The sequence below is a fragment of the Columba livia genome, chromosome 13, assembly GCF_036013475.1.
Source record: "Columba livia isolate bColLiv1 breed racing homer chromosome 13, bColLiv1.pat.W.v2, whole genome shotgun sequence".
NCBI lineage: Eukaryota > Metazoa > Chordata > Aves > Columbiformes > Columbidae > Columba > Columba livia.
Genome location: NC_088614.1, coordinates 3,823,595 through 3,851,568, shown reverse-complemented (window position 1 = coordinate 3,851,568; position 27,974 = coordinate 3,823,595). Strand labels below are relative to the sequence as shown.

Below are 27,974 nucleotides of genomic sequence, written 5' to 3'. Positions count from 1 at the left end.
TGTGAAAGAGATAAGAATTATCAACACTTCTATCCCAAATATATTCTATTTTTGTCCCACTTTTCAACACTGGGAGAACAATTTAGAAATCATTCATGAAATTAATGCTACTGAGCACAGAGGAATTTTATCATTTGTCCTGATGGGTGATTTCTGAGAAGGCAGCAATTTCTGCAGGCTCCAGCATCCTGCAAATAAGCCAGCAACAACCCATAACTTGGAATCTAAGAATTGCAGGAAAAGGGAATTCAGCTCTTTTTTCAAATCTCAGTTTAGTAAATCTTTTTGGTGGTTTTACGTCTAATGTGTGACTTTGTCTTATTTCATGCTGAAAGTAGGCAAATTCCATCTGTGCTTCATCTGGGCAGGAGCAAACATGGAGCAACAATATAATTTCGTGAAAAAAAAGTGCTGGACAATTTAACATGTGATCTACGATATTTTAAAGGCAGGAAGCACCTTTGTCAAAATGCCCTTTTCACTTAATCAGAAAAATCAATACAAGTTGAACAGGGAGAATATCTATCTTTTAAATAATAGTGCAGGAGATTCTTACAGAGCACTTCTGGTTTACTAATGAGTAACTGCTTCACCTCCCAACACAAAGATGTATATTTACGTGCTGGATAAGCAGCCTCCTTGCACAACCCCTGTGTTTCCCTGTCTGAGGCTGGGCCACCTCAGCACATCTGTCCAGATCCTAACCCTCACCTTGCTCCTGTTGGGCTATATATTCAACCCACTAGGAACCTGTAGCATCCAGCTTATATTAATTTGCCTCCTTAGAAATGATTCTTGGACTGCTGGGGACCGCGGGGCAGCACCTCACCCAAGGGGGATTTGTTCTCCTTGCAGCAGCCGCCTCCATTGCTGCTTCTTGTGTTATTGAGAGCTGCAGCAATTCCTGTGACAATATTTCAGGGGCAAATTCTCTTTTGATACTGTCGGAAAATCCTTGCCAAGCTGACACTACATATTAAAGGGTTCACAATAACAGAAGGTAGAAATTAAATTGAACAGGATATTAATACCTTGTAGTTGAGGAAATGATCTTTCCTTTTGATTTTACTTTTTGCTTTGTGAATTAGCCAAAACCTGCAGCCCTGCATAAACTGAACCAGCCCACCAGGTTCTCCACAAAGGAACAGCGGTGTCCCTCCTCCCCCGAGAACGCAGCGATAGCGACTGCCTCCAACACCTTCCTGCTAAAAACTCTCTTCAGAAACCTGGCAAGCATAAAATAATCAGGTCTGCTTCATTCCACATCCCCTCCAGATCTTTCATCCATCCTACTAGTTTCCACAGCAGCAAATATTAGTTGGCTCATGATTAACTAATCTGAATAGCCCACAGATGTGAAGAGAAGGTTTAACGCATGAAGAAGGTTTTTTATAGTCTGATTTATTTGTTTCTTTCTTCTATGCACCAAAACCTTCTATTTTCCTGCTCTTCTATTGCTACAGGGAATATTGGAGTGCGTGGACACAAAAAATGTGAATGAGTACTATGTGGGCTAGGACAGTTGGAAAGACAGAGCCCCCCTCTGATATCTCCTCTGTGTTTGAAGGGAGCCAGATTGAAACACGTGGATGTGTTAAACAACAACACAAACTTAGTGACAAGGTTATTACCAAAAAGATTACAAGTGTTTTCTGTTGCATGACATATTCTGGTGGGTTGAGGACACTTTGCTCACACAAGAAACTCTTACTGACCCACTAAAGCTTCACACTCTGGCGTAAGTGGCTATTGCATGTGGCTGACGACGAGACATGTATAGCAAGGTTCACATAGAGTGAAACATTTTAAAACAATAACATCTATCATGCTTTACTAAGCTAGATATGAGAAAGCATAGTTTGGTTGCGTCCAGGGAGCTCCATTCCATAATGGAAGAACCACTTCAGGAACGAAGTGCCAACATATCTCTGTCAACTGGATCCTTGCTAAAGTCCATATATTGGCATGAGAGGTGCATGCATAGACACACGTATGTAACAGAAACCCAGCTGTATGTATGCTCTTTAGGGGCTGACTTTTTTAAAAGAAAACATTAGGTTGCAGTATTTGTACATTATCCAGGCTCGATTTAATTCAGCTTTTGGAGTGCTGGCATGGCGAAAATTAGTTGGTCTGCATGCCAGAAGCCATCACTAGCATAACAGCAGAGTCCAATTGGGGAAACATTAAGAAGCACGTTTTGTGTACATAATTGTGTGTTTACAAATGAGGCATTTGAATATTATACAGTTAGTCCTGTGCAACATGGAGATGGGAGTCGTAAGAGTAAAGAAAATTTGGCATCCTGGTATGAAACTCTGGCCAAAAACATCATTTAATCCAGACAAGAAAAGAGATTGATCAATTATGCCAGTAAGTTTGAAACAGCACTATAAAAAGAAAAAGTGACATGGCATAGGTTTGTGGTTCCCAGCTAATGGAGCTACAACCTAGCATCAGATGGTTTGTATTTTACGTTATTGTCAAGCAAAAATAAATCATAAAAAACATGGCAGAATCAAGCCTTACTGGCAGGACATACCATAAAAAAAAGCAGCTAGTGGTTGAAGTGAAAATTAAGAAGTGCTGTTCATTCTCCCAGAAATGCCAGGGCTAACCAGAAGAAGCAGCTCGCACTTACAGCCTTTGCAATTCATTCTCTTTCTTTTTTTTTCCTGCAAGCAAAAGGCTGTTTGGCCATAGCTGAGTTCTGCTCCAGTGAGATTTTGCTTCCTGATACTCAGAGATTAGCATATTAAGTACATTATGTACTGTATTTACATAACTATTGTATTATGGCACAGTTAAAATTTTGTTGGCATTTCCATTGTAAACCCCAGTTTCGGAGCCTAGAGTTGTGATTAAAGATTATCTCCAGACAATTGCATTTACAGGGGTCAGGGAAAGGGGAGATTTTGTATTTATTTTTAAAACACATGTCAGAATTCCAAAAGAAACAATAAGCTGCCAAAGACACAGCAGTCTAATCAATACATCAATACCGGAAGGGAGCAAGTATTCTTCCAGGAAGAACTGATCTTTCAAACGTGAGAACTGATAGGCAGATGCTCAAATGACTCCATCATTCTTTACATTATCGCCAACTCCAAACACGCAAATTCCATGGCCCGGGACCCAAAATTAGAAGCTCACCTTAAAAATTGTGGGACCTAAAGATTACAAATTTAGAGATCATTTTATGTTTCTTCTGTTTTTTTTTGAAGCTATCAACTTCAACATTATCAAGCTTTTCCTGGCCACTGCATAGGCTGTGCACTTACCAGCTAAAGAACACACCATCCTTTGAATCTGGGAGTCAGACCTACATAAATGACAGTCATAATAAAGACAACAAAGTTGTCAGCCCTGTATTAGACTATATTCTAGGCTATTCTATGTTTTTAATATCTATCAGAAGAACAAAAGTAGCTACTTTATCAAACTATTCCTAGTATGTATTTCCACACGCTGATTCTCTTGCCACAAGCCCTCCTGGCCGTGCTTTTCTCCTGCGCCAGTACAACCTGAGAGGTGGCACTTTCAGCGTAGACCTGGAGCTCTGCAGAACGTGTGCTCCCCCCAGCCCCACAACAGCTCCTGTACTTTATCGGATTAAAATAATCATTGGGTTTAGAGCATGGATTATCACCAGTGGGCTGCATTTGGCTTTGGCCATGGACTGATGCAGAGGAGCCAGGAAACCAAACAGGTCTTCCAGGAGGGTTTGCCCTGCTGAGTTCTGTCCTTGTCTCTACCACGGTCCTGGTATCACGGGCCACCCAGAGCCCTGAGCCAGTGAAGGATGATACAACGATTCCACAATTTCATCTATTCAAGGCCCACAATTATAGAAGCACTGCTGCTGAGTCTCCATCGGCAATTTTCTTGCACCAACTGAAGCAGAGCATTGGATTGAAGCATTTGCACTTGCCTCTCATCTTTGCTACAGTTAGGATGGAGAATTAATTTAGACTTAAATAGCCACATAAAATACTCAAATAAGTTTTCCTTTAAATTGCTAGCATAGACAAATGCATTGCTCCAGCTGACTTGGCATGGTATCAGCTCACATTGTGAGCACAGGACATTCAGATGTGCCTCAGGGTCAGATTCCCAAATGCAGTCAGGTGTCTGAAAGAGCAGAAAAATGTCTATGTGCATTCAAAACACAATTAAAGTGACTATTTCAATCTTTAGACACCTTAATTCTGGTGAATAGGTTTCTAAATCCCAGTGACTCTCAATGAGACTCAGGCTCTTAAGTGCCTTTATTGCTTTATAGAGAGTGAATCTAAAGGCCAGATTTTAAAAGCCATTTGGAGTCTTAACTCTCATCTGGCACTAAGCCACTGAGAAGCTTTGAAACTTTTATCTACACCCTTGCCTAAGCAGAATGGAGAAATGGAGAGTATGGTGATGTATTTTAGAGCAAAAAATTAGATTCTGCTCAAGTGGGACAGGACTCTAGAGGAACACTGGGGTTGTCCAGCACCTTAGCCCTGCTTCACATACATCTCAGATGCCTTGTCACTCAGAAGAATGAACAAACGAGGGCCTTATTCATAACTTTTCAATGAAAAGTTAGTTCTTCAGAAAATAAATAATATCTTTCTACTTGTAAACTTCATGTTGAAACAGGTTTTGTTTCTAAAAAAAAGTTTTTTGGCTTACATTGCATCCCAGATCTTTGCAATGAGGAAATGTTTATGCATAAATTATAATGTTCTGAAAATAGGTGGCTATAGTAGGAATAAAAACACATCCAGACCATTAACTGTAATGGCAGACTGGGCCAGTGTTGACACATACACACACATATCATATTTATTGACAAGTTACACCGTTTACCAATTTCTAAAGTTCTGAAGCTGGAACCCTGTACCACATGTGGAGCCAAAGGCTAAGGGCAATATTTCAGCACTGAGGTAACTTTCTTAACCCACGAATTTACCTGGCAGTAGATCATCTTAAAAAATATCATGTGGCAAGTCTACATCAATGAGCAGTTCTTTCAATCCCCAAGATTACCATAAGTTATATACATTGCACTATGCAGACAGAGGCAAAACTCTTTAACATGCTGCAGCATCTCACCTTGCTAAAGTAAACACCTACTTTGTTTTGATTAACAGGAGCAACTGATTTAGAGCAAACTTGGACATTCTCCACTCAGCCAAACACTTATGAAACCTCAGTTAGTTTATCCTTCCAACACATTATGAAAATATTAGTATTTGCCGCACTGAAAGATACTTTTTTTGGCATCTTCATTTCCCATCCCTATTCTAAGGTAAACACTGACAGCTGATGGTATTCAGGAACATTGCCATAAGCTCCTTTAGAAATGGAATTTTGAAACATGGCTGTTATCCACCAATTGGCATATTTACTAATTAGCACAAGATTGCTCAAATCCATTCATTTCTCCCTGAGGGGAGACTCCTTCTGAAGAATTCTCATCTGATACATCAGGATCTCCTACTCACCACTTATTGTCACAGTTTCTGATTTAATGGTTAACACAAGGAATCAAATCACTATCCAAGGGAGCAAAGTCAAACTGTTCAAACTGTATATCTTCTATTGCTGTTTTTTCCAGACAAGCAATGCAAACAGCGCTCATAGAGTTAATATTTGAATGCCTTTTCTAATAAAACAGGCTTCCACTTTTTCAGCCTTTTGTGCAAGTTTAATAAAATAAATTTTGAATATCAATGGAGTACATTCTATTTTTCTTGGCATGTCTCTGCTTTTCTGTGTCCTTCTATTGCAGGAGTCATGCCATAGGGAGAGCACTTTTCCACAGTCCATTGAAGTTGTGCCATAAGGGCTGGAGATGATTTGCTAAAATGCTCCAAAAGTATTCAAATTTCTTTAAAGAAGAAATTCAATTTATGTGCATTTATATTGCAGTGTCTGTCAGGAAGAAAGGTTATAATCGCCAGCATATTTTAGGTTTACATTTTCTTCTATACATGAGGTAATGGTATTAGAGGTAAACTATGAGGTTTAAAGTTGAATTCGATGTATGGTACTATTTTCATTGCTGCTAAAAGCATGGTTTTGAAGTTCTTGAGGAAAGCATATGTTAGCATATGTTACTGAAATATCAAGAACAGGATGCTGGGTGGCTTAGAGGATAAACCATTTGTCTTTCTTCTCTGCATTCTTATATAAAGTATGGCTGGATTTCATGAGCAAAATGAATAGGGGATTCTCAGCTCACATCAGAAAGCTGCAGCACAGTTTTGTTAAGTGGAGCTATCAGGTGCATCCCTGAATTAACATGCAAGCTAAATGTGCCTTTAGTTGTACCATGGAAGAAGGGAAAAAGAGGGCTTAGAATTTTGTGATATCGCTTATGTAACCCTCAGAACAACAAATGCTCATCAAAAATTAAAAGAAAACCCCGCCTCAACCGTATTGCTGCAGGAAGCGCTTCGCCTCATTTTTCCTCTGAAAATTTACTTCATTTAAATCTCCTGTGACCGTATTAAATATTTAAATGTTTTCAACTCAGTGAAAATATCAACATTATCACAATTCTTATCAAGTTGGATTCCTTTTGAGCATATGTTAAAGTTATCTGATAATTAAATTGCCATGCTTATCTCATTTAAGACCCCACTAATTATGGCCCAAGTACCTCAGTGGTATATACTGCAACTGATTTTGGAACTGTAGCCGAATCTCCTCTTTTAAATCAACACTCATAGTTGGCTTGTAGATTTATTTTATAATTCCACTGCTACCCCCACAATCTCTGTCAATAAGGAAGCATCAAAGCTATTATGATGGTTTTTGCACAGCAAGCTGATCGTATTTTAAGCCTACTTCCAAACGAATTCCTGATAGCTACCCCACTTTGTAAAGAGCCATTTAAGCAGCGAGCTTTGGGGAAGCCTGTGTGCACACACACACACACACGCTATTTGCTTCACAAATTTCAATGGATAAAAAAATCCTGTTTCATTTCTCACAGAGTGTTTATTTTTAATACATTATAACTACATACCAGGCCAGATATGACAACCGCAGGTATTCACTGGATACCTGACTGGCCCTAGCCAAGATTTAGCTTCCATTCTGCAGTCAGGTTCATGAGCTCTGACCCTGTTGTAACTTTTCTGTGAGCAAAGAGTACCAAGATGCAGAAATACTTGGATATAAGAAAGAAATGTCAAGAGAGAGACTCTTATTTGTGTAATTCCATTTCCTACCTACGTCTAACCCTAATTGAGTGAATAATCTTATCCTTGCCCTTTCCTCACAGGCTCCTCCTGACTATCAAACCTGATGTGAAACATTGCCATAACTTTGGCATACTTTGGGATGCCCTTTTTAAGATGTTTCTGTGTAAAGTTTTGTAAGGTATTAAATGCCAGTGTGTGTGTGCAAACACACAAACCATTTCCCTTTGACAACATGGAAATTTCACTTGGATGCACAAAGGTGGAGGTCCAATGCAGGATCTGAGCATCTCCCAAGGAAATCCTTTATCTTCTCACCAGAAAGTGGCTAATCAATTGGTTGGGAGTTCTCCACTGACATGGATGGACCACAAAGTGAACTCTTATTTTCAGTATAAAGCCCTATCCCAAGCATTCTTTATCACCATCTTCCCAACAACTAAAAAAACCCAGCAAAACATCATCTACAAAAAATGACTCATGGTGACACAAGCAGGATGTAACAAGGCTATTACTGAAGAAATAATATGGATGGAAATAAATGTCACGTATACTCTGTGCATTGGACCATGCAACAAGGAGTTACTATAAACCAGACAACTAAAGCAACTGAAACCAGGAGAACTACCTACAAAACATGGTAGGTAACATGGGTATGTTTCCCTCATTACTTTGCACAGTCTGAACTTTGAATCTACCTGAGTGTGCTCAGTTTTGGAGGGCTTATTCTGAACATTTTGCATTCTGTCCCTTTCTAAATGGAAGTGACAGATCAGTAATGCATGATATGTCATTTATTTAGGATCTGAGGACTTGAATTTCTCTTGTCCATTCCTACCTTCCAGTTATTTTCCAGAGCAGCTCAAATCTGTTTTAATTTTGTTTCTTCTCTGCAGTGAAACCAGTCATCATTAAGAAGTTCAATAAACTGCACATACCATAAAAGACTTTCACAAAAATAAAGTATAAATTTCCAAAAGTGTATGCTTAGAGTCAACGTTAAAAATCAATCGCCAAATTGTTACCAGATTGCTATTTACATTTCTGTTCACTCATCTGAAGGCCATTTGTTTAGCATTGGAAAATTAAAATGTTGCACATGATTTACCTGCTCTGGACTTGTCTGGGAACTCCTCCAACTTGCACTATATTTTGATGCAACCAACAGTGGCAGGAGTATTAATACACAACAGATAATAGCATTCTTACTATGCTGTCTTATCTGAGTGGCTTTTGTTCTCTTCCCTTTGTTGTTATCAGTTGCTGGAAGATATTCCCCAAACTCTAGCTCGGGGGTATCAAACTCATTTTCATCTGGGACTGTATAAATATAGGAGCAGTTACATTTATACAGTCGTAAAACTACGTTCAGCCATTTGAAGGCAACTGTGAGGATGATGTGGCCCCTGGTGAAAATGAGTTTGACATACCTGCTCTAGAAGTATTCAAAATTAATCCAGCCACTGGGTAATTAATCCAGGCACTAGGCCTTCTATGTATGTTCCAGTCTATCCAGTAGTGGTTAAAAAAAAAAAAAAAAGAAAATAAAAAAGCTTACGACAGCTCCGTTGTCCACAGCAGAACCTGAGTCTATAATAGTACGTGCTCAGCTGAACGTGCATGAAGATGCTATGTGGTGTTACAGCTGACTCTGGGAGACCTCCTTTCTGTTTTACACCCACTGGTAGGCACACATTTGTACTGGTACAACTGGTGTATCAGGAGCTCCGTACCCTTCCTGCCCTCCCCTGATGAACACAGACACTGCTCACAGCCCAGGTACCAAGGCCTGGCTCCACAATGAGACCTCATGAGCTGAAGAAGAAATGCAGAGTTGTACTGGGAGCGTGAAGTGGGCAGAGGGGACTGGAGGAGCTTGCAGGCTTCCCCACGCCACCTGGTGCAAGGGCAGAGCAGGGCTTCTCCTCCTCACTCTTGTCAGAGCTTGTCCATATACTTCCATAAGAGAACATACGTTACCAACAAAATGTAGCAACACACACACTTTCCCTGGCTAAACAGGCACACTACTCCTAGAGGCAAAAACTAAATCTTTCCTTAACACCGGCATTGATGTCCACAAGAAATACAAAGGCTCAGAAGCTTAGTTTATATTTTAAATGGATCATTTCCATTCTTATTGCAACATCTAATATTCAAATTCCTTGAAGGCTCCTCAAATGCACTTTCTGATGCTCAGTTCCACCACTTTAAACAGTAATTTCTTACATCCAGCGATAATCTCCTGCCCTTGCACCCACACCTGTGCCCTGTCAGGTCTCCATTTTGAGTGGAGATGGATTGTATTTCCTCACATTTGCATTTTCAGTTGTGTTACCCAGGACAGAATGTAGCTCCTTTACACTGGCAGAGCAGATGAGGATTTGAATTGATGATGATGCATATCATATAAGGATGCATCCTTGTATTTCCACAGGACTGTGTAACACTTGAAGGGTCTGCCCATGTTAAACCTCTTGCAGGACACAGTCTGTAAACTCTTCCCAGATTGAGAGGAAACTGGAAAATAAGTAATAATAATAAATCTGTATGCTCATCTGCTGTCCCACCCTAAAAGACATACATTTCAATTACTGACAAGTCCATGTGAAATCAAAAACATAGGAGAAAATTTTAGGAGCCCCAAAGAATTTTCTAAAGGCAAATCAATTAAAAGAAAGGCATATCTGAAATTCAAAACAGTCCTGCACGTTTGGATCTGTTGAAAGATATTACATAAGAAATCACAACCACAGTCAGTTCAGCGAGTGGCACTGACACTTGTCTGCACTGTGTTTCATTGCATCCCCGCACATGGTACTTCAAAAAGCATGGTAATTTGCAAAAGTAATTCTGTAAAAGCTTCCATACATCTCCTGTTAAGAGCAATTTGGCTAGTATCTGATGCTAGCTGTGAGCATGCTTTTAGATATGAGATGGATGAGTGCAGACTAGCAGGAGGAAAAAAAAATCATGGAGAGGATAAATTCTTGGCAGTTCTCTAGCAACTTCACTAGAGGATCACAAAGTGATTTACAAACATCAATTAATTAAACCTCAAAAAGCCCCAGTGAGATAGGTAAGTATCATTACTCTCATTTCACTAATGCGTAAACTGAGACACCGGGAAAATAACTCTTTCACCCAAGGTCACACAGCATGCAGCTGGCAGAGCCAGGGCTGGAAACCAAGCATGCTGACTTGCCTTGTTTCTTGCCTATTACACCATTATATTCCTCTTAAAACAGTTTATAGCATCTCTTGCACTTGATATTAGCAAATGCAATGCCCTGCATACTCAGACAAGTTTCCTTCTACTTGTGGAATCGCAAGTCAGAAGACTTTGTTGGAGCCAGGCCACACATTACTCCAGCTGCATAATACACAAAGGTTCTGACACTTGGTTCCCACTTTCTATTGCCCAGTCCCAAACGGATCATAGGGGCAAAGAGAAAAAACCAAACCAAACCAACCCAACCCAAAAAACACACCAACAAACAAACCCCAAACCACAACCCCTTAGTTTTCAAGGCTGAAAGCACAACCAGAACGGATGGTTTCCGTGCTCTGGCCCTGGGAAATGTTGCACTGACCATAGCATAAAAATCACTTGGCCATAACCAAAAATATCACTCGCTGTTTAATGTGGCTCCACTGAGGAAGTGGTCAGATTTACAGAGAGCACTTCTCAGGGTAGGCAGAATATACACGCAAATGCAGACTCACACGATACAGAATAAAAGCCAAAATAGTCATGTTGATAGCACGAGGTAACACCATATGCTTGGAAAGCAGCACATGTTTCTGTTTTAAACCAGCAATTTAAAAAAAAACAACAAACTTTTGATGCCTAGGGTTACTACTGAATACATTACCACAGATCGGTTTACAGGGATTTAGGGCATTACTTAAAAAATCGGAGTACTGTCTAGAAATAGAAATTTGCAATATATAATATATGCTTAATACGGCTGCAGCAGGACACAGACACTATGTACAAAATATTTTAGAAAACACCTGACCTCCGGTATCAGCAGAAATGAACTCCCAGCAAACAAACAGCTGTGAATAGACTTGTTTCAGCTCTGAATAAATTTGTTTATATACATACACATATTTATATATGTAGACAACCAACAATAACCCCCCACAGGCAGACAGATAAAGGATAGAAAACCCTTGCACTATTGCCCAATAATTCTCAGATTCAGATGGGCCAATGGGAGAAATAAGTTCCAAAGTCTCTGAACTACCCATATTAACACAAAAGTGCTCTGTTTGGTAATAAAGTTAACTAGTTGGCTTCTGAGATTTGGCAGCTGACTACAAAGAAACCAACAAAACCAAAAAACCCTGCACAACAGTCACGTAGCTGTCATGCGGTCAGGAAACAAATTGTTGTCCACTAACTGTAGATATCACAAAAAAAAGATACTTTGTCCATTCAGCTATTTAAAATGGAAAACAAGAATCACTGAAAAAAGAAAAATACTTGCTGTTTGCCTATCCTGTGTTCCCGTAGAAAGATCTGCAAGGACTGGTAGAGGAAAGGGCATCTTCTTTCAGATGGATCCACTGCTACAGCCAGATTCCCTTGCTTGAAAGACTGGTTCTCTTTCCAGTGTGGAGAATTAGGTAACAGACCCTGTGATTTTGCTGCTGAGGAAGGCCCCTGTAGCATCACTTGGGTAATGGCTCTGGGAGCTGAATGGAAAAAGGCTGCAGGAGTTACATTCACCCAGACCTTCTGTGAAGTAAGAACCTAGGGGACAATGGGACACAGCACCTCATTGTGCTGCCCCGGGGACCACATTGCACCTGCATCCTTCACCTCTTGCCAAATGATTTCGTCTCACTTTATTTGGTACTTAAAACTGTCCAGCATTGAGAAAAGAAGGCTTGGGGAAGACCTCATTACCACATTCCAGTAGTTAAAGTGTGGCTACAGAGAAGCTGGAGACTCCCTTTCTACAAGGAGTCCCATGGAAAAGACAAGGGGTGATGGGTACTAGTAACCCCTGGGGAGATTCCGACTGAACACAAGAGGAAAATTTGACACAATGAGAACAATCAGCCATTGGAACAATGGACTAACTGGATTTCCCAACATTGGACAGTTTTAAGATTCAGCTGGACCAAGTGTTTGGCCAGCTTGTCTAGACCAGGCTTTTGCCAAGAAAGGTCAGACCAGATGATCCTTGTAGTCCCTTCCAACCTGGTGTTCTATGATAGGATGGAATTATAGCGAAGAACTCATCACAACTCATTCTCGGTTACTCATGGGTGAACTATCAGGTTGTGCATTAACCATGTTCCTCCTAATCCAGTGTTCTGCCTGGAGAGTGTACACTGCTCACTCCACTCATTAATGTACAAAATTTGTCCTTAAAGAGTAATTTATATAGATTTTATAATGTAGGAGGCTCTGTTTTGCGTTTGCCTTGCCCCAGCCCTTCCCCAGCTTGCAGATGACTGACAGAAGACAGACGGACAGAAGGAAGTCAACATTCCTACTCTTCCCTCTGTGCACCCTCCTTTCTATTCCTTAGAGCCAATGCCACAATCTATCCGCAAACCCAATCTGCCAGGCTAGCACGTCTGTAATAAAAGAAACATAAGAAACAACTAAAATCCAGGCCAACTACACATAAAGCCATTTTTTACATTTATCCATTTATGTGAAAAGTAATATTAGTAAAACTGTTGCCTTTTAAAAGCAATTGGTTAATATATTTACGTGCAAAAAAAGGATATATGTGGTATGCTCAGCTATTGCAAATAATTCTGGTGTGCTCCCAAAGAAAGAATCTCAATTTAAATTATTTATTCAAGATTCCATATTAAACAACATAACAAAATACTATTCCTACACTGAATTTAGATTTATTGCATATAGATGTGCTAAAAGCAAAACATCTGCACATGAAAAATCATCAATACCATGATTTTTTTGTCTACTTTGTGCAGATAAAGCAACCAACTAATTGCTTTCTGAAAAATTCCGGGAAAAATTTAATGCACCAAATATTTATGGGTTAAAAAATAATGTAGTAATTACAGAATCCTGTATCCCTTCCATTTGTACATATTATATTGAGCATACGCACATGCCATCAGCTCAAATTTTGCCCATTACCAGATTCAAGGACCACCCTCTCTCAGAAGACAATCCCTCTCCAGAACCATATGTAAACTCAGGAATATACTCTAGAACCTTCAAGTGACCGAGAATACACCCTAGAACCTTCAAGTGACCCAGAACCTTATCTAGGCACACATCCACTCCCACCAAACCAAGCAGCTCCAGAATTCATACCTGCTCCAAAAAGGAGGGTTTTTTTCAGTGAACGGGTTTCTGACATTTTTGTCAGCAGAGCTGGCTGCAGCAGTGGAGGGGAGTGTGTGTTTCACGGCAATCTCTTCTTGGATTCTGAATTTTATTTCATTTAACTTCATTTTTAAGGTACTCATTTTGGCTACACATGTGTCTCACTGACACTGCCCTGAGGTCTCCAACTTTTAACATTCAGCCATTCATAACATTTTCAGACTGCTTTTTGTGGCTATTGTTAGTGTTAAGCTTTCTAGTACTGGACTTTCTTAAATAGTTTGGGATATGACTTAGCTTGGCTCTTGCTCAGTGGCCTGTCATTTACAGATGTCCTTCTATATAAAAAATCATACACCACTTTTGCTTCTTTTACAAAATCAGATGAAACAGAGGTGGATCTTTCACTTCTTCCTAACTGGCTGAAGTTAGTACACAGACATTATTAAACAGGATTATTGCATAATTTTCTCCCCAATCTAATATGTTTTGCAGATTTCTGAGTAAAAATGTAAGCCAACCACCTTAGCAAACGATTCTGTTTATTACTTTTGATAGAAATGTTCATTACGTCTTGTCATGTGTATGCATTTTGTTTCTGTCTGGCTACTAGACAATGAAGTCATTGGGGACATTTATTAAAATGCATTCAGCTTCTCTTTAGTATTATGTTAATTCTGAATTTATGCTTCTGTAGAGCACAATGTATAACACTAAAATGACACTTGTTTAGTAATTTATCCACATACAAAATGGTTGGCTGTAAAAATGCAGGGAATGTAGAGAGTGGTTGAGTAGTGTTAAAAATATAAAGGTAAGAAATCTACTGAAGTTTGGGGAACGTATTATTGCTTATTTCAAAATACACATTTAGAGAGCAAGGACGTAAGTGAAGAAATTTGATTATTAAATGTGATTTTGTCTTTAGTTTACAAACTAAATATCTATGAAGGTGTGTTTTGTACTACAGGAAGTGATTTTAAAATTAAAAAATGGTGCTACATTTTATCCTAAGATGTTGTTTTAAATATTTGATGGATGCAGGTGGCCGACTCCAGAGCTTGCATGACACATCTCATCTTCTCAGATAACAATACTACCATCCTCATTTTTATTTAATAAATCCTGTCAAAAAAAAAAAAAAAAAAGAAAAGAATGGTCTCCAAGTAGAGCGTGTATAATTTGAAGGAATAGGCAAATTGTGAAACTTGGGCAGCTGTTTCCGTAAAACAAGACACCAAACCAAACCTGCAGCTGTCTGTAGGAAGGATGCATACAAACATTTGGTTTGTGATCAATGTAGAAAAGACAATGAAAAAGATGTTAATATCGCAGATGTGTCTGGCCTATAGCACCAACCTGGAAAGCAGCCTCACTGGAGAAATTTCCCCAAGGAATATTCACAGAATCCCAGAATGTCAGGGGTTGGAAGGGACCTGGAAAGCTCATCCAGTGCAACCCCCCCATGGAGCAGGAACACCCAGATGAGGTTACACAGGAAGGTGTCCAGGCGGGTTGGAATGTCTGCAGAGAAGGAGACTCCACAACCTCCCTGGGCAGCCTGGGCCAGTGTCTGTCACCCTCACTGAGAAGAAGTTTCTTCTCAAATTTAAGTGGAACCTTTTGTGCTCCAGTTTGTACCCATTACCCCTTGGTCTATCATTGGTTGTCACCAAGAAGAGCCTGGCTCCATCCAACTGACACCTAGTGAATATTACACCTAGTCAAAGGTGGGATAAGTAGAGTTGCTTCTTTCCCACTATATTTAGGGAAAGTATCACATTTCAAGTCATTTAAGGGAGATGCGGCCTTTCAAATTGAGTCTTGGAACTGTTATTGCAGCACCCTGAATTATCAGCTCTTTAAGTCTACTTTTTCCACATGTCCAAAATCCATGTGGTGATTAAAAAAAAGAAAAAATAAAAAAGGAAAGCCCTCTAAAAGAGCCTCATACCAGAAACTGTTAATTTGTCAGCTGTATTGTCAGAGGCAGTTTCCACATGCCTCTCCAGGCCTTTGAAACGTCATGGTACATCCATCTCTCTGTAACAACGTTTACAGATGCTCTTTTTCTGGCGTGTGTAAGGTGCCTGGACTTACGCTGTTAGCACAGCAAGCTCCATTTGACATCTCGCCTGGGCTCTAGGTAAGAACACATTTAAAAAGAAAAATTAATACTTTCTATGCTCCTTATTTGCAAAGTGTGAAATATAGTAAGAATCAAATAAACAAATAAGTGCATTTAGTATTACGAAATGTTGACTGCTCCTACAATTAAGCAACTGGATAACAAGCAACATCAATATTATATTGTACATAATTCAATAAAATCAATAGCTAAATAAATTCAGGATTTTCTTTGGCTGCATGGAATCACGAATGCCCCGATGTTTTCAAATGAGACACATTGTCAATGTTGCTGCTATCTAATAGTACTTGTTTGGTTTGGAAAGCAACTTTTATTGCAGCTGAAATGAGCTGAAAATTTGAAAGAGGGATAAAGACGGCCAAAGGTCTAGTCTCCTGATCTGTCTGGGGATGTGATGTTCATTTGAGGACAGTGGAACATGCACAGCATTGCAGGTGAGCTGGAGGAGTGAAACACGGTTATAAATCGGCTATTGGTGCCATGTTCAGCACTTTATGGTTTAGGCTTTAAAAGCACAAACCCATATAAATGCCTTGATTTGAGCACATAAACTGCCAATGTTAGGACTAAGGATGGCAAGATAAGGGTGAACAAACCTGTTCTCTGTTATCTCCTGGAGCATTGTCATGTTCAAGCTTCTCCTGCGTGAAAACTCAACACCTTTCCTCCATGGCACTCTGCCAGTTTGAGACATTTCTGCTCTGCAGTGCTGCCCATATATACAATCCATACCTGTGTTTGTAGGGATTTGTGGATAAGCCATGGGCTATATTGCTGAAACCAGCCAAGGAACCTTTTCCTTTCCTCTTGCCCATAGTTACAACTACTCATTATATCTCAAGCTAAAATTTAAGCACCTCTGAATATATGCATGCAACATAGTGCAACAGGACTGTTCTTGCAGGTGGGATACTCAGGTGTTATCACAGGTTGAGTACATTACAGGGTGTTTCAAAAAGACGGACCTCGTTTCAAAGATATAATTATTTCAAATTGGGTCTATTGTTTTGAAACACCCTGTTACTTAGTTTAGTAGACTGTGAATGCTCACTGTGTAGTCACAAAAAGACCACAGATGGAACCATGTCAAGGTTGCTCCAAATCACTCACCAGCTGCACACAAAACAGACAAACTAGGGATACAGCGCTCAAAAGGAAATGGCTGTTTATAAATTATACATATTATCTAATTTCCTCTCTTTTCCAGGATCATTGTTGCCCACTATTTAAAACTGTGATTATTTTCTTCCTTTTCATCCACCTTGGCTGTAACAGTTTCTACACAATGCAGTTCAGAGAGTTTTGTGGACAAGACAGCTTATGTCGCATCACTTGTGTAAGAATGGGAGTTTCCATCACCAGGAGAGCAGCATAAAGTACTCATTCCTGGAGACAAACTGTGGCACGTCCTCCAACCCTGCAGCACTGAGCAGACATACAAGTTACAAGGACATCTGCAAATTTAGATCCCATATTTTGTGCCATGTTGTGCTACTTGAAGGCAAGCGGTACAAGAAATGTTTTTGAAGGAGGATTCTGTCCTTCATTTCTTGTATAGACCTTCAGAAGCAAGAAAATGACAGAAATGGACACATTCTGTGAATAAAGCTTCTTGTCACAATTTTGCCAATGCGTGCTTTGACGTCAGAGGAATAGATGTTGTCTTTTCACAGCACATTTGTTTAGTTAGAAGATAAAAACTGCCAAGTGCAGGCTGTGATATGTGTGACTAAAGATCATTCTAAGCCCTGAAGTGGGGTATGGCAGCTCCATTTGGTGAGACAGGTTGGAGGAGAGGACATGAGCACTATGATGGTTGGGCAGTGGGGTTCAGCAAACCTTGAGAAAGCTCTGGGAGACCTTCATCGTACTTCTTTAGAAAACCATTCCACACATTGACACTCGTGCTCAACTGTTATAATCCAAACTTAAAACCCATAACAGGATCTAACATCTCATTCTGTAATGTATGTTTTAAAGAAACACTAGCAAAGCTTTGGCTATAATCAGATTTTAAGAACAACCAGCCATATCTCCCTGCTGTAAAACTGTTTTGTTGATACTTGTGAAAGAATACACCCATTTTTCATTATTACTTCAGGAACTGATAAAACATCATTTTTGAGTCACAGACTGTGATGGTGTTAGCCATGTTATGTATGTGTACAACAACACACACATATACATGTAAAGAAAAACAGATTAAAATGAGCAGGTGGGTGAGCATGTGAGTACATACGCAATAAAGACAGGTAAATGTCAGCAAGCCTTACCTTAACTGAAATAAACTCCCAAAATAAAACATTAAGCATAGGGCTGCAGACTAACTCCTCTTTCTTTTTGCCATGTTCCAGAAATCCTTTCCTAGTCACCCATTACATTTCTTCCTGATGTGTTTTCTGTCCTTGTTCTCAAATTTGGTTAAGCCTTGCCAAGGGAAATGTAACGCCACTAATTTTATTTAATGTTGTCTATCAGCATTTAAAAACATTTTTCTTTTAAACTCCTCTAGCTACTTTTCAAGCATTTTTTTTTTTTTTTTGAATGGCTATTACATTTCAATCATTTTAGGAAAATGGATGGAGGTAAAATAGCAAAATCATATGAAATTGCTAAGTTCAGCAGCACAATTAATGCAGTCATCATTGGCAGGTTGGGAGAAGACAATCAACAATCAATGGCTGGAAGGTGACCTGGCATCACAGTTTTCTGCCACAGCAATCAATATTATTCTTACTGCAGACAGGCTACTCCTGATATGTGATGTTTCATCTCAATGGCTTTTATTCTTGTACAAATACTTTAAATAAATAGCACAAGACGAGGACCTAGGGCTACTTTAAATTACATCCATATCATGCGAAGGTGAAAGTAGTTCCACTTGTCAGAACTCACCCTTCTGTCCAAGACAAGACACTTTAAAAAGGAAAAAAGGAACTTAATATAGTGTCATTTACATACTGTGCAAGTTTGCATCATGCTGTAAAAAAAGCAAGCTGTTATAATTTCTTTTGTTTCCATACGAAACTTCATGAAGCACTTATTGTATTTACTTGTTATTTTAATAACAACAAAAACCAGTCTCAAAGCAAGTACCATTTGCCTATGGTGTGCTGCCTTTTTTTTTTCCCTTCTTTCTTCAGAAAATACTGTATAATTTCCTTAAGATTATATTTGAGAAATATTTTTTAAAAAAATCACTTTAAAAAGCCTTATCTTCCATCTCTTTTTTTTTTTCCTGATATGTAAACAGGTTGGAAAACTTTTGTGCAGCTATTTTCAGGTAGGAAATAATACAAACAGGTTGACAAAGAACTGGTTTGGGATGTTGTTGACTAGTAATACTACTTATGTTTGGACCAATTTAGTCAGGAGAACACTGGGCAGATCCTTTATAAAAAACAATTTTTCAATTTATTCCTTATATGCAAGGTTTCCCACAGAATTAACAACATCTTTTTCATCTCTCCACCCAGACTAGCTTCTACAGAAGCATGTGGGAGTCTTTCCATCAGCAGACAAAGACAGAACTGCAAATTTCTTTCAAGTGCACTCCGTTAATTTGAGACAGGCTAAGAAAATCCCCTTACAACTCTGAAAAAAAAAAGTTTCAATAGGCTAGCAACTAACTTCCATGCCAGGCACAATGTTCTCCAGATACTTCCCAAATAAATGCAATAAGATAAAATCATTAAGATAGAATGTGTTTGTAAGGAACAGTAACACACTGTTTAATTATATAAAATCAAATATTTGAATGGCAGCGCATGACCTCACAATTACTGCTTGAAAACATACTTTTAATTATCTGAACAAATGCAGCTTAGGAGCTCCTTATGGTACCCAGATTGCGAGACAGTTCGGCACCTTCTTCAAAGCCCTGAACATGGGGTGACCCCGATCACGGGGAGATTTGTCCCCAAGGCTGAGCACGAGAGGGTCTGATGGAAGCAGCTCGTTGCTTCCCCACGCGCAGATTACGTGGGGAATGGCAGACATGTGGCACGAGTTGTGGAATTATTTTCAGATTTGTTTTGCGGTGGCTGTTCTTGTAGCAAAGACTGAAAATATTATACTAAATACTCAAAGCATGCCCATGGCCCCCAGGGATAGACAAGTACACTTTATAATCAAATTACTATATGCTTCTGGCTTTTAATTCAACAAGCTACACCAGTACACACGTCCTTAAGTAGGAGTATACAGAGGCATATGCTTAAGGACAAGCACAACGCTAGATTTTTTGTATAACCAGAATCTGGCATAAGACGAGCAAAACAAATAATTTGGACCCATGATATCTTTAGGAGGAGGACAGCAACTCTCATAAAACAAACAAACAAACAAACAAGCAACAAAAAACCCCATAGACATTAAACTTCCAATGCTAACCAAATGTCTGTTTCAAATTATGCCCCAGTCCTGCACCAGTTCTTCCAATCTCAAAAAGCTTTAGCAAATTAAAATAAAAAAAAAGGTTAGTTAAAAGCCAAACAGAATGGAAGTATATACTCAAGTAACATTATTTTTCCTACAGTTGTTAATGTTACATTCCTTTGGTTAAAGAAAAAAAAAATCAAATTGCTTTGTTATTGAAAGAATATAAAATATCTATTATAAAATATCTATTTTTGCTCTGAGGAATAGTTTTTTTTTTAATTGCAAAGGAGGTTCATCACCAAGCTTTCTTGTTGCTGGAGTCTATTAAAGCACCTCAAAGTTGCTGAGCAATGCGCTTTTAACAGCCGATAAGCATATGCAAGAATAAGGCCTGGTTTTAAAGGCACAGATGTAAGTTATCAAAAGTAACCATTCATTTGATGTCAGTTTTAATATTCTCAACTTGATATACTTTAGATGCCTAACTACTTGACTTGTATTCTTAAAAGCGATAGCCTTTGACTTGTGGCACTCAAAATGAAGAATGGTAACTAGAGTTTCAGTTCATTGAAGCACGTCAGTATTCTTACCAACTTTGATTAAACTACTTACACGTTTAAAGTTGGGCAGATGGTTTAGTAATTAGCTGGACTGGGCAAAAATCCAGTAAGTATAGTTAAATTTCCTCACGTTCCATTATATAGAAATCAAGGCATAAAAATTTTTAATGAACATCAGAGAACTGTGTCAGCATTGTTCTAGTAGAACTACAGATTTGTACAGTTTAGATATGTTCTAATTTAAAGATTTCCACAATAGGGAATTAAAAAGACCTGAATTATAATTCCTTTAATGGCAGATCATTTGATAACACTGCCATCTCAAGCAGTCCTATTTTAAAATGCATGGTAGTGCAGACAAATACTTTTTGAAGGAAAAGTGTTTAACATTATCTTTTAACTTTGTCTAATTAGCTGAATACTGTGTTTTTTCACCCTGCAGCTCTTAAAAAGCTGATCTAATTTCACAATGAACACTTAATGCCATTATATTTGGAAATAGTTGCTTTTGCCAACTCTTGTGCAATCACCATTTATCCTGCTGCACTCACCCCTTGCTTCTCTTTCCTTGGGAAGAATTCTCTACTTTCTGCCTAGATAAGCTCCTTCCATTAAAACAACTGTTTTGCTGATTAAAAAAAAAAAAAAAAGTCAGAAAAGTTTCTCTGTGGATGTATGTAGATATCCTCATACCACCACATACTGGCTCCTTTTCAAAGGGAAGATGGTTGCCATCCACATGTACTTTTCATCTCTTCCATCCATGGAAGCTCTTCAGCACTGCTGAAATGTAGATTCAGAAGAGGTGCCATGCTCACTGTACGCCCTTTGTAACTGCTGAATCACAGAATCACCCAGAACAGACAAGGTGGGAAGGGACCTCTGGAAATAGTCTAGTCCAACCTCATGTTCAAGCAGGGTCAGCTGGAGCAGGGTGCCCAGGACCAGGTCCAGTTGGCTTTTTAATATCTCCAAGGGTGGAAACTCCACAACCTCCCTGTGCAAATTGTTCCAGTATTTGACCACCCTTATGGTAAAAAAGGTTTTCTTATGTTTAAACAGAATGTCTTGTTTGTCCAATCTGTGCCCATTGTCTATTATCTTTTCATCAGACGCTACTGTAAAGTGCCTGGCTCTCCATTTCTTTACTCCACATGCCATCAGGCATTTATTCACAATGACAAGGTCCCCCATGAGTGTTCTCTTCTCAAGACTAAATAAGCCCACCTCTCTCAGCCTCTCCTCATACGAGAGATGCTCCAAACCTTTCATCATCTTTGTGGTCTTCTGCTGGACTCACTTCGATACACCCACATCTCTTGTACAGGGGAGCCTAGAACCAGACACAGCACTCCAGATGTGGTCCCACCACTGCTGAGTAGAGGGCAACACAAGTCCCTACCACCATTCACAAAGTAAATTTATCACTCTCAGAAGCCAGCACACCACCCAAGTCCTAGGCTTTGGGCACACCCTTCCTTACAAGGCTGCTCCAGGAGCAGACTGATGACTGACAATACATGCCTGTGATCACTCCCCTAGCAGAGGGTACAGGCACTTGGTAGAGCTCATGCAAAATAATCAAAACTAGCTCACACAGTTTACGTGACTGGTCTATGTCAAGCCATCCACGCTCACCTGATGTGAACCAAGCCTGCAGCAGACCAGGAGTGGCAGAAAGGCCTCGGAATGGATGGAGAACAGGAACCCACACCTGGGAGCAGTAGCTTCCTTCAGTGAGGCAGCTAGATCTGGAAGAAGAGGTCTCTCCACAGCTTAGCTTGTTAGCAGCTTTAAGCAGACTTTCTGAATAGTGACAAATCACCTGATGTGTTTTCATCACTCCAAAAGCAGGGAAGCTGATTTTGACAGCACAGGCAATATTGCTCCACATCCCCAAAAAGATTTCTGCAGTGACGTGCACCACTGGGGCTGCCCGAGATAAAATACGAATGCAATTGATTAATCACGACAGCTATTGAGCATTTCACCAGTTCGGAGGATAAATACATTATACAGTAACAGGAGATGTTGCCTCAGCCTCTCTTTGACTCTATGATTGCAGAGGGAGTGCAGCTCCCAGCTGGAGAAAGGGGACCTCAGCACCTATAAACTGCCCGAGACATGTCTGCATACATTTTAGACAAACATTTCTTCAAAGCTGGGCAATTGTTTTTTCTTCCATTTTCATTTTCCATTTGCTTGCTCAACCTCTGCAGCCCCTTTGTTGCCCGGTAATAGGTGAGATTGGCAAATACGGGCTCTGGGCACTGGAACGAAAGGGCCTTTCATGTTGTCGGCACCGCAGAATGAGCAAACGGTGTAAGCCCTCTCTGCAGTTTACATACTGTAGTGGCCTGCTATAGAAACTATGCAATTTGGTTTGCTTTGTTATTTGATAAACGGTAAGGAAAGCTTTGTAGCATGTTGACTGACCCTACTTGTAGGGTCATAGGCCAGCGCTGAAGTGAGGACACAGCAGTCTGCGTGGTCCCGGCATGCCTCGAGACTGCCTGGGAGAAAGCAGGCTTTATTAGAGGTACAAAGAGCTTGCCATGAAGAGCAGCAGCTCTTAATTGCGAAAAAATATTGAGGGAGTTCTCTACAAAAGGATACTGAGAAGTCCTAACGTGTAATGTAGCACATAACGTACAATACAGAACAGTGAGTCACAGAAATGATACTACCTACTTACAAACCTACTGTCCAACCCAAACATGGCTTGCTCCTTTTTCGACCCAGACAGGCCCATTCAAAACATGTGAGTTGTAACACCAAGACTAATTTATATTTGAGAAAATGTATTTGAGTGAAAGATGTATTCACTTCACTGAACTGTTACTTGTGGCAACACCTAAGGAGGAATGAAGAAACAGAGAGTGGAGAAGATGTGTCAGACTGTTCATATCAGCTTTTGCCATTTGTGACACAAGTTGGTTAACAGGAGACTGTGCCCAACAGTGACGCTGAACTTGGGGGACTTCTGGACTCAAATTAGTTGAAACACCTAGAGATGGAAGATAAAAGGAATTTTAGTCAATGATTTCCATCTCTGCTACATTCTGCCCCCAGTCCCTCTCCCCTCATGCACCTGTTGGATCACAAACTGGGACCTTCCTTTAGCAGGTCTGAATTGGCTGATACGTATTTTAAAAAAGCTCCTAAAACACACCACGGAAGAGGCTGCACGTTGTCGGCGTGTGGCAGCACAGTGGGCAGACGGAAGGAGCAATGTGAAACAGGACTGTCCACCTAGGAGTAAAGAAAGACTTTGAATTGGAGCACAGTTACAGTACAAGCCACTTTATAGATAACATTTTTTTCCCCCTGGAAATATCTGGCACACTCTAGTTCAAAGCCCTATATTTCACATGTACCGTTACATCTGTCCCACTGCCGAGAACTCACTGACACCATCGAGGACCTGATCCCAAAGACATTCCATGGAGATACCCAGTTAATGGGAGCAGGTACTGTACACAAAAAAATTGTCTCTCTGCTGCAGAGCATACAGAGCAAAAATTCAGTTGTCATTTTATTCAATGTCTTCTGATATATCATTAACTTATTACTCCAATGTAAGTACAGGTGTTTGACTTGTACTGTCACTCAAAGCAAGGCAAATCCAAACTCCCTCTACAAGGAAGGGTGGGAAGTTTGCAGAGATAGCGACGGACCCTGAGCCACAACAGCTCCAACCAGCTGGGGAGACGCTGATCACACACAACTCCAGCTACAGGAGCCGGCTCAGTGCTCAAGACAAACCTGTTGTCAAATGACAGATGCGTCATAAAAACCAGTGTGTGGGAAGCCTGCACATTAAATCTGGAATTTACATCTACTATTTTCATAGCAGATACAAGGCAGGTGACACTTAAGACAAACCGAGATCCCTCTTCTGCATTATTTGGCTTGCTTTTATTCATTTTATTCTCTCCCAGCTCAATTTTGTGAGTCAGGGAGAAGCACTAAGTGGAAATTCCTTGTTAATAACTTGGTCAGAGCCAGACTAGAGAGACAGTCTTACCAATAATCTCTGAAAACACAAAACAAGGACTGAATTAGCCCAGAAAAACTCACCTGGAAGCAAGCTGTTACAAAGGAGGCACCAAAGTTTGACAGGCAAGGAATGAAACTTAATTAAAGCTAAAGGCGGAGAAGAAAGGAAGAAATTAAATGCTATTTGGGAGCACACAAAACATAAATAACTCAAAAAATGAAATATTTATTATTTGTAGCTGTGAAGGGTTATTTGGGAATATTTTATTGCTCTTCCTCTGTCCCCAGTGTTTTTTATAGGAAGGGAGAAAAAGCGGAATACTTCAAAGGATGTGAATCAGGAACAGGAGAAAAACTGGGGAGGGTGTAATTCATGTACTGCTCGTCTTTCTTCCATTCTCTGACTTATTCCATCTGAATCTTGATCTTACTTGGGCTGAAAAGCCAACACACACAGATTTGGAAGCAATGGGACTATTCTCACTCCAAGTGGTGATTAACCCGTTACAAGGACGCCAGATTTGGGGTAACTCAAGGCTCTGTGGCGTTGAAAGCCTCCCAGTGCTGGGCAGCAGGAGGGGATGCATTACCAGCGGGAGGTGTGGATGTATCCTCATCCCCTCTTCAGCGATCAGGCTGCTCACATCAGAACTGGAGCCATAATACCCTTTGAAAAAATACAGTATACATGCATATAAGCCCTTCTTTAGTTACTACAGAAGAGGGATTCAGCCTACTCCTTGCCTCTTTGAGGTGTCAGGCTTACTGAATTATTGAGCTTTTCTGTTCCTTTGAGCATGGTTTCAAAATAGGTACTAGGCTAAGTCTTTAAGTATATAGATTCTCTATATTAAGCAATACTCATTGCAGTATCTGGGTTCTGTTGATTGCAACACCGCTATCCCTTTAATCATTGCTGTAAAAATCACAAACTTTCTGAAAAAATAAATGCATTCTGGATTTATTTTCATTTTTCTCTGACATTAACTTTGTTACAGTTAAATTGTTTTTTACATTTTTCTCCCCAACCAGCTAAGCTACAAATTTTTGTCTATTTTAAACGAGATCTTAAAGCTGGGGTCCAAAAAAAGCATCAGTTATCATAAGACATAAACTCATAGAAGCTTACAAAGCTGGAATCTTCATTCTAAAGGTGTATTGTAACTGTTAAGTGATCACTGCAATGTGCACCTGAGTAAATAGTACTATTTTCATGTGGTGGGCATGGGCTAAATTCAGAAAGGAACCGTGTACGACCGAGCCAGGCAGTGCGGTCTCTGACTCCTGCTGACTGCACAAGTCCCAAATTTCACTCCCTTGCGATGCTCTGCAGAGCTGAGCCCCACGTAAATTCAAAACCGAACAAGTCAAACTGCTGTATAACTTCACACACCGACACATTTGCTAAGGTGTTTAAAGTTTCTCTTCTATTAAATACCATAGTTATTCATGCCAACCTGCTTATTCACATAAACCTACCCGCCTTTTAAGTTTTCCTTCCCTTGAGAACACTAAACACTCTTATGTGACCATATCTTCAAGTTAAATAAAGCATTGCAAATGCCTGTCTTCCAAAGGAAATGCCATACGGAGACAGTGCAGTGGGGGAACTACATTAACAGGATCCTGACAAAAGAGAACAGCTTAAAGCAATACAGATAGAACAAAATGAGAGATATTCAAGAGCCCCCTGTTCCCCTTCAAACATACTAAAGAATTCAAAAGTGCATTTAAAAAAGAAAATTCTCTTTATTACCCTCAAGATTTTGGTATGGAGATACTGCATAAGTAAGGTCTACAGTCAAAGATTTAAGGAATAAGGTAGTGCTGTAGGACCTTTCAAAATTGCTCACAGCTTCAGGCAGTAGAAAAGGTAAAGCTAAATCCACCAAAGGACAATAAAGTTATGAATGTAGCCTACACCATTTTTGTGATGGAGACTGCTACTACCACACCAGAGACAGAAGAATTCCTTTATATTCACCAGCATGCTGGTATTAGCTGCTCCATCAAAAATGTAAAAGCAAAGCAGAGCTAAAGCCACGTCTCTGGGTGCAGACAGGTGGCTGGACTCATTACCATCAAGTGTAAACCCACTGGCCAGACATTCATCCAAACCAAATCAACACAGAGACTCTACAGCCTGAAACCGAGAAAATTACTGCTTATTTCCCTAAGGCTACTTACAAATCATCTCCAAGAGGAAGTCCCTTCACCAACTGTGTCCTCCTGCAGTACAGCTACCTGTTGTCCAGGCCAAAAGTAGGGGCCATTTCACCTTGCCTATCATGGAGCGTGTGGGCCAGCTGCCCCCTGAGGGACGGGGATCGCACAGCTGGCAGGGTAGGACCCACCCCATGGTACAAGGTGCCAAAGCAGAGCTGAGGTCAAGCAAGGAGATCAGCTGAGTGGTTGTGGTCTGGATGAGTGGTCCATGGGCAGGTAGGGGCACGGCTGAGCTGAAGCACAGCACCTGGGGTGGGGGTGTGGGGAGGACCCATGTGGGGCTGGTTGGGGCCACTGAGACCTCTGAGTGCCCTAAGGGCCTTGACAGCTCCAGCCCTTTTATCCCAGCTATAGCACACCCAAAGCGTTCCTTCTGCGGTCCAGGGGAAGGGAAATAAGCCATGCATGTCCACTGGGAATGGTCTGTGCCCATCTGATAGTCAGGGACAGGCAGTTTGAATGTATGCTGAGCATCCTTTAACTAGGCAACACAATCCATGGTCTGGTGTTCAAACCTGCAAATAACTTGACAAGATCACTAAGGAATTAATTGTGGGTTAAGGCAGTATGTGAAATTATTTTGCTAGAGCACTGTAAACCAAGTGAACTAAACCCAGCTAGGAAAAAAGCACTTTTAGTGTCTGGTCCCTGATTGCAGCTGAGATGGGTTAGGAGGTGACGGGTGCCTACCCTGTGCTGCTCACCTCCACTGAGCCCTCATCTGCTCTGCCAAAGCCATTGACTTCGGAAAGTAAAAAGTGTTCAAATTAAACCAGATAATCCTGACAAAATACAACAGAAAAAATGTGCACCGTTGTGCCAGGAGATATGACAGACAGTAAGCTTATGTAAGATGAGTGCTCGTGTGTTTGGGGGAAGCTCCAGAACCTCCTGACCCTGTTCAGCTCAGGTGGGACTGCACAGCTGGCTCTGCCCACCTGTGTCACCCAAATTTCACAGCTTGGCTGTTCTCATCTTCCTCAACCAGACGTCCATGGTCAGTTCTGTGCTCACTGGGATATCCCACTGACTGGATCTGGTTATGTACCTACTCATAAATAATCCTTTGAAATACAGATAAACAGTCCCTGCAGGAGAAAAAAAAAGAAAGTAATAGAAAACATAACCTGAATGGTGCTTGC

General features: G+C 40.3%; 1 protein-coding gene and 1 long non-coding RNA gene across 2 annotated transcripts in view; one reads left to right on the top strand and one right to left on the bottom strand.

Annotated features, from left to right (window-relative positions):
- The window catches only part of FTO (FTO alpha-ketoglutarate dependent dioxygenase), a 431,926-nt gene that overhangs the window by 123,835 nt on the left and 280,117 nt on the right, over positions 1-27,974 (bottom strand). Inside the window, exons 13-17 of the mRNA XM_065028667.1 lie at positions 25,197-25,273; positions 24,688-24,753; positions 23,699-23,859; positions 22,246-23,614; positions 15,473-15,660 (exon numbers count right to left, since the gene is read on the bottom strand). The gene's annotated coding sequence lies outside the window, so the exon portion shown is untranslated. The remainder of the gene's footprint in view (positions 1-15,472; positions 15,661-22,245; positions 23,615-23,698; positions 23,860-24,687; positions 24,754-25,196; positions 25,274-27,974) is intronic.
- On the top strand, positions 13,529-17,258 carry LOC110360386 (uncharacterized). The gene is made up of 3 exons (XR_002416247.2): positions 13,529-13,653; positions 15,580-15,664; positions 16,875-17,258. It is a non-coding gene; the product is annotated as an uncharacterized LOC110360386 (long non-coding RNA).